Source organism: Schistocerca americana, chromosome 10, assembly GCF_021461395.2.
Source record: "Schistocerca americana isolate TAMUIC-IGC-003095 chromosome 10, iqSchAmer2.1, whole genome shotgun sequence".
Taxonomy (NCBI): domain Eukaryota; kingdom Metazoa; phylum Arthropoda; class Insecta; order Orthoptera; family Acrididae; genus Schistocerca; species Schistocerca americana.
The window spans coordinates 145648481-145655673 of NC_060128.1; the positions used below are offsets into that span (position 1 = coordinate 145648481).

At 39.2% G+C, this 7193-nt stretch overlaps 1 long non-coding RNA gene across 1 annotated transcript; it reads right to left on the reverse strand.

The window, feature by feature from the left end:
* Positions 1–4228: 4228 nt before the first annotated feature.
* Positions 4229–6702, reverse strand: LOC124552642. Its single transcript, XR_006967947.1, has 3 exons — positions 6599–6702; positions 5579–5656; positions 4229–5283 (listed from the first exon to the last, which is right to left on the reverse strand). It is a non-coding gene; the product is annotated as an uncharacterized LOC124552642 (long non-coding RNA).
* Between the last annotated feature and the right edge of the window lie 491 nt (positions 6703–7193).

A 7193-nucleotide genomic window follows, 5' to 3' on the forward strand; every position in this document is an offset into this window, starting at 1 on the left:
CCAAATGGATTTTTTTTTGAACAAGCCAATGTAAACTGCCTTGTGATGGCATTGGGAGAATAGTCGGGACACATTTCATCCATCTGATGTCTGTTTCGATGCCAAAAAATGTTACGAGTATTAGCATTCGTACGGTCCTTTTGCTGATTAAGACATTTGGTGAAATAACTATGCCGTTAGATTTCGGGCTGGGGAAGAGATATCAGTGGCAGTTTATTGTAGCTGATGTAGCAGAACCAATAATAGGAGCAGACTTCCTCGAGAATTTCAGCTTGCTGCCTGATGTCAGAATTGGCTGTCTAATTGACAATACTTCTGCTTGCAGTACAAGAGGCACCCCAGGCACCTTATCCCATGAAACAAGTGCGAAAAGCATTCATCAGAAATGAGTTTACACAGCTGTTTCTACACTTTCCCGAGATTGTTACACCACAATACGAGAAGAAAGACTTGGAACGAAACATAACACACAACATTTCATCAAAACCACACCGCATCCACCAGTGTCTGCACGGCGTCCACCAGTGTCTGCACAGCCACAGAAATTACCACCTGACCACCTAGCAATAGCAAAACAAGAATTTGAGAAATTGTTGACGGAAAACATGATCCGTCCATCTGGGCTTTGCCATTGCATTTAGTTCCCAAGCAAGATAAAACATGGAGAAGACCTTGTGTCGATTTCCGGGCACTAAATGCAAGGACAATACCAGATAAGTACCCAGATCCATATTTACAGGTGTTTAACAATTTGCTAGCGGAATCACATGTGTTCAGTGTAGTGGATTGTGTGAGAGCTTATATGCAAATTCCAGTGGCGGCAGAAGATGTCCCAAAGACACCTGTAACTACCCTGTTTGGCCTTTTTGTACACATGTATATGCCTTTTGGACTTAAAAATGCAGCCCAAAGGTTTATCGACGAGTTTTTGTGTGGCCTGCATTTTTGTATCACTTACATTGACGACATTCTAGTATTTTCTAAAACTACAGCCCCCGACCACATACCAAGAATTGCCAAGATTTCTAGGAATGATAAATTTCTATAGGCGGCACTTACCAGGGACAGCGGAGAAACAGGAGCCATTGACTGCAGCACTCACAGGTACCAATGCTAAAGGTAAGTGCAGAATTCAGTGGTCTATGGAAATGCAACACTCATTCGAGGCAGTGAAACAAAGTGTAGTTGATGCAACGCTTCTAGCACACCCTGATCCGACCGCACCCTTGGCAATTGTTGTCGATGCAAGTCAGGCAGCCATAGGTGCAGTCCTGCAACAATGTTACTTTTGTGTGGCAGCCTTTGGCATTTTTTTCCAAAAAATTAAATGTGCAGCAAAGAAATTGGCGTGCATATGATCGTGAGTTGCTGGCGGTTTTTGAGGCAATCAAATATTTCAGAACGTCAGTAGATGCCGAAGACTTCATCGTTTTCACAGACCATAAACCCGTAACATTTGTCTTCAAACAGCGAGGCCTGCCAAAGAAGCCCATCCTCCGTTAGGGATTTTTCCTGACAGGTGTGAAAGATTTGCTCATGTCCATCTTGACTTGGTGGGGCCATTACCGCCCTCAGATAGTTTCCACTACCTTCTTACGGCAATTGATCGATAAACCCGTTAGGCAGAAGCCATTCCTATAGCGGACATTTCAGCAGAAATGACAGCAAAGACCTTCATGGGTGTGTGGATAGCGCATTTTGGATGTCCTGTACATGTAACCATGGATAAAGGGGGACAGTTTGAGTCAACTTTATTTCAACAGTCAGCCAAGCTGTGTGGACTGAACCACCACAAAACTATCAGTTATCATCCCAAGAGTAACAGTATGGTTGAAAGATGGCATCATCAGACTTAAAAAACAGCTCTTATGTGTCACGAGTGAGTATAAATGGACACAGGTTCTGCCTTTGGTATTACTTGGTTTCCGCACTGCTTACAAGCCCAACTTAGGCATTTCTACTGCAGAAATGTTGTACGACCAGAAAATCTATGTCCCTGCAGACTTCATTGAAGACAGGAGTCTTACAACAGGAGAATTTGATACATCACCTACGTTCATAGTGCAGTTATCACCCACGTTCATAGCACAGTTACGACAAGTGTCGCGTCTAGGCACAATTCCAGGCACTAGGTATGGACATCAACCAACTTTCATGCAGTTGTACTCACATTATGTTGAGATCAGAAATCATCAATCCACAACTGCAACAACTGTATTCGGGATCTTACGAAGTTTTGCGCCGAAACACGCATACGACGGAAATCTCCTACAATGGGAAGTCAACAGTGGTTTCAATAGAAAGAGTCAAGCCACCTTTTGCGTAGTGAAGGTGCGAAACCTATTGAAATTCATCGACGAATGAAGGTTCAGTACAGTGCAGCAAGTCTACGAATGTTCGCAAATGGTGTGACTTCAGTGGAAGATGCTCCTCGTCCAGGTCAGTTGTGACTTCACAGAATATTGCAGCAGTTGAAGCCATAGTGAAGGAAAACTGCCGAATGACACTGCAGCATGTTTACACATTAGTCATGGGTCAGCACACCACATTGTGCACGATGTGCTCCAGTTTCACAAAGTGTCTGCAAGATGGGTGACACAGCAGCTGACTCCTAAAATGAGAGAACAACGTGTTGATGCTTGTCAAGAACTACTTTGGCGTCTTGAACGAGAAGGTGATGGCTTCCTTGCCAGAATCATTACTGGGGACGAAACCTGGGCTCAGTTCCACTAACCCGAAACGAAGAGAGCGAGCAAGGAATAGGCGCCATTCCTCATCACCAAAACCAATGTAGTTTCGAACAGAATCATCAGCAGGGAAAGTTATGCTGACTCTCTTTTGGAACGAAAAAGGTGTCTTTTGGAGCATTACATGCCTAGAGGGACTACTGTCACCAGTGCATCATACACAGATCTCCTAAAAAATCATCTGCGCCCAGCAATCAAATCAAAGCGACATGGATTGCTGTCAGCAGGTGTCCTTTTGCAACATGACAAAGCAAGGCCCCACATTGCCCGCAGAACAGTTGCAACAAACACAGACCTACATTATGAGTGTCTCCCTCATCCACCATACTCACCAGACCTTGCCACAAGTGACTTCCATGTGTTTGGAACACTCAAAGACGCAATGGGAGAAAAGAAGTTCCATTCTGATGAAGAGGTACGACACTCGGTGCATGAGTGGTTGCGTGGACTACCAAAAGAATTTTTTTCTAAAGGAATTTATGCACTTTGTAAGCGCTGGAGGACTTGCACTGAGCGTGGGGGAGATTATGTTGAAAAGTGAAACAGCTCTGTACCACTTCTGCACAATAAAAAATATTTTAAAAATATTTAAGGTTTTCATTTGACTCACTCTCTTATTTCTTTCACAAAGTGAATTCAAAACAGAATATTTACTAATTTCTAAAGGGAAAGGGAAAGGACCATTACGAACCTATAAGTGAAAAGAATGCTACTTAATTCTCCACCCAATGATAATATTGAGAATGAAAATTAAATAAAATTTGTGCTTATTTCTGAATCAGTAATCCAAAGGTACAGGTTAATGCAAGGCACTGCATGGCAATATTGTAATATCTCTAAGTCCAACAGCAACAGATAATAAACTGCATAGACATCGGAAAAAGTCTTTAATTGGAAATTATTTCTAGCTGGAACCAAAATCATATGTATCCATATTCCACCTAATAAGCGCTTTTAGACAAAAATGCAATAAAAAACACTTCATAAATGAAGTATTAATAGGAAACCTAAATAGCAAGGTTATTTAGTTTTAATGATCAAATGCTAACTTAGTATGACACACTACAAATCACACAGTGACTTGTAAGCTCTGTATGCAGATCAGTTATTCTCAATTAAATTCAAGTTGTTTATGATTTGTTCTCCACTAGAACTGTTTTTCAAAGGTCGATGGACACCCATGATAATGGAATATTCATGGATATGACACCTTACCCAGATATAGGACTTCTTGAACTAAGGTAATGGCTTAAGACATTATTAAGACTACAGAGCAGTGTTCTGCGAACACTGAAACTTATCTATCCTAAATTTAACCGCATACAGAATACAGTTAATTTGTAAATGGTAAGTGCTGGCACGATCAACAACACTCAAAATATTATGATTCTCAGGAAGGCAGCTGATGAGAATCACAGAACAGAAGCAAATCGAATGATGTCAATTGGTATAACTTTTTTTTTTTTTTCAGCGTGCCACACATTCACTGTATTTACAGAAAACAATGTGTCCCATCAAAAGCTGATGTACATGTGCTGTAGGCCTATTTGTGGAAACCAGTTTCCCTTGCACAATTACCTTCATTCAACAAAGTTTACAAGGTGAAGTTCTTTTCTCCAAAAAAATATGAAAATCTTATTCTTATACAGGTAAAATCATGTTACTTGTACAGGCTTCTTCCGTGTTAACAACATTGCTGTATTCAACATTACAACTACCAGGTGAGCACTGGACAGTTGATCCAAACTCTAGGATTACTGCAACTGGCCAGATTCTATTTTCATTTGGCAGTAGTAATTTCAGATGGGAGCAGTAATTTTGAGACACAGGCAATATGTACATGTGGCACGACACCTATTCACCAGAAAAAAGCTGAGATTTTTACATTTTCCGGCAGCAAAGATTCTGCTTTGTAAGTTTCACTGCAAAATTAACATTTTACAATTGAAACTAGTTTCAACAAATAAAACAGGCAATAAAGCAGCTTTTAGCAGAATGAGACAACATTTTTATTGATCTTTTTGTCACTGCCAACTTTAGATAACACAAACTGGTAAACGGCAGAGTGTGCCAAAGCAAGAATGCCACACGATGTTGACGGTTGCTGCAATGTTATGAGCAACTAAGTTTGAAATCATTTATTGACAGACCGTTAAACCCATAAAACACAGTGTCATCTATTAGTTAAACTGGCAGTGAGTGAATACTAGACAACTTTGGTCAATGTCATTCAATTTATTGACTCAATTACCACAATGAGCCACCTTGCAGGGATTCTTTTCAAACTGCATGTGTGGTACAAAGATAATTTGTTGACCATCTCTATACCCATTAATTTATATCTTGCCACCACATGTGTCTGTCAAGGTGTCCTGTTTGATGGAATCAAAACAACTTAATCATATGATTTCCGAAAATGGTCCCCACCTTATAGACTGAGTTTGCTCAGGGCAGCTATTATTGTGGCATGGTTTGATATTTCATCACACACAGCCCATTGTAATAACAGTATACCAGATTGCTGCCACTTGATGTGCTGCAACAAATATGAGATAACTCTGCATTTTTCTGACCAATTTGTGTAATCTGCACTCCAATGTTTTAACGAAATATCAAAAGGAAAAGGTAAGGGCACTTGGTGATTAAACAATGGTTAATGAAACCATGGGTTGCCAAATATACTGACTCAACAATATGAAACACATAAAATAAGATTAACTGGATCTTTATTTCATGCACTCCTAAAAATAAACGAAATACATCAAAATATTGAAAAATAAAAAGAAAAATTGTGTAAATTTATAATAAAAACTAATGTGCTGAAATCCCACCTTCTATGCAAGTCTTCAATTACATTCCACACATTCCAGCATAGTGGTGAAATTGGATCATGTCCCCCTTCTGCACACCTGATAAAACAAAATAAGAAATTCAAATTTCACCCTGTTTTATACACTATCAAGGGCATGAACATTAAACATACATGAAGACAAGAAGATAGAGTTAAGTGTATTCACAAATAACTGAATCACTGAAGCACGTTCCAAACAAAAAATAAAAGCTGTCAAATCATAATTTTTATATTTTGAGTACGACGAGCATGCCTGATAAGTAATCTGGAAGAGATGATAGTTATAACAAAATACTGGATATTTGCTGATTAACAACGTAGTTCATTTACTCGGTTGTCTAATATAAGAAATAGTTTATTTAACGGTGTCTGTTTAAATACGGAATCGTTACAGGCGCATGTCACCAAACATAAATGTATACAATTTTTGTATATTTAGACGCGACAGCAGCTATGTGAAAATTACAAACAAAGGGAGACTTGGCCAACGGCTAAATATGAACATAACGTACAGGTTTATAAGTATTTTCCACAACATTTCTTACATAAGATACTAAACATGCGTACATTTTCTTTCAGAATGTACGAAATACTGTCAACGGACATTCTGCCGCAATGTCACCAATCGCATAGGCTACTACACAACGGAAGAAACACTTTTGTACGATGATGTCCTCACACCAACAAACAGTAGAGCAAATACCATTTCACATTAACATAGCGCAAGCGCAATCTTCACTAGAAGGCACTTTCTTTATTTTAATAACTTTTACGCCATGTTTCACTACAAACATAACGGGAAATAATTTTATTCGATTAATAAAGAAACGACTGCTAATTATCTAACAGTGAGCAAATAATCAGGTAATTTCGTATATATCGTCGTTTGTTGATATTGTCGTATAAAAACTCTACGAATAAAACCTGCGTCCATTAGAATTTTCTAAACCAGTAGAGCACAAGAAAGGAAAAACTCTATATTATGCAGTTTAATACTTACAAATGTGTAGCTTTAGGACTGCTCAATATTTCACATCGCTTCCGTCTCCTCCAAGCTCACCGTAGAATACAACAATATCATGACGCTATTAATGTAAACAAAAGATATGCTACTACAAAGACTTCATACGAAAGATAAAACTACATCTAAGGAACCTTATTAGCGTAAAAGTTCCGGAGCACACCTGAGTACCGGTCTAAACCACGGCCGCGTCTAAACGCAACATTATGAATGCATATATCTGCGGAAACCTCTGTACATGCAAAAAAATCCCCGACAAAGTGTTCACATGACACAGTTTCAATGTAACGTTGTCCTGCCATTTGTCCTGCACACGTTCAATATTTATTGACACTACTAGTTTGTCAAACCTAAATATATTGAAGTGAAGCGACCTCTCGCTAACAACTCCGGCAAAAGTTCACAGTTGACAACGCGACATTTCAAAGTTAAGCTGTCGAAGACCCAAAATAAAGCGACTGCTGCAATTATATTAGCTATAGCTTGCAAGCAACAGAAAATAACGAAAAAGAGGAAATGCGAGCCGAGATTGACTGAAAACAGGTGCCTCTGGCCACATATTAATTTACTGATT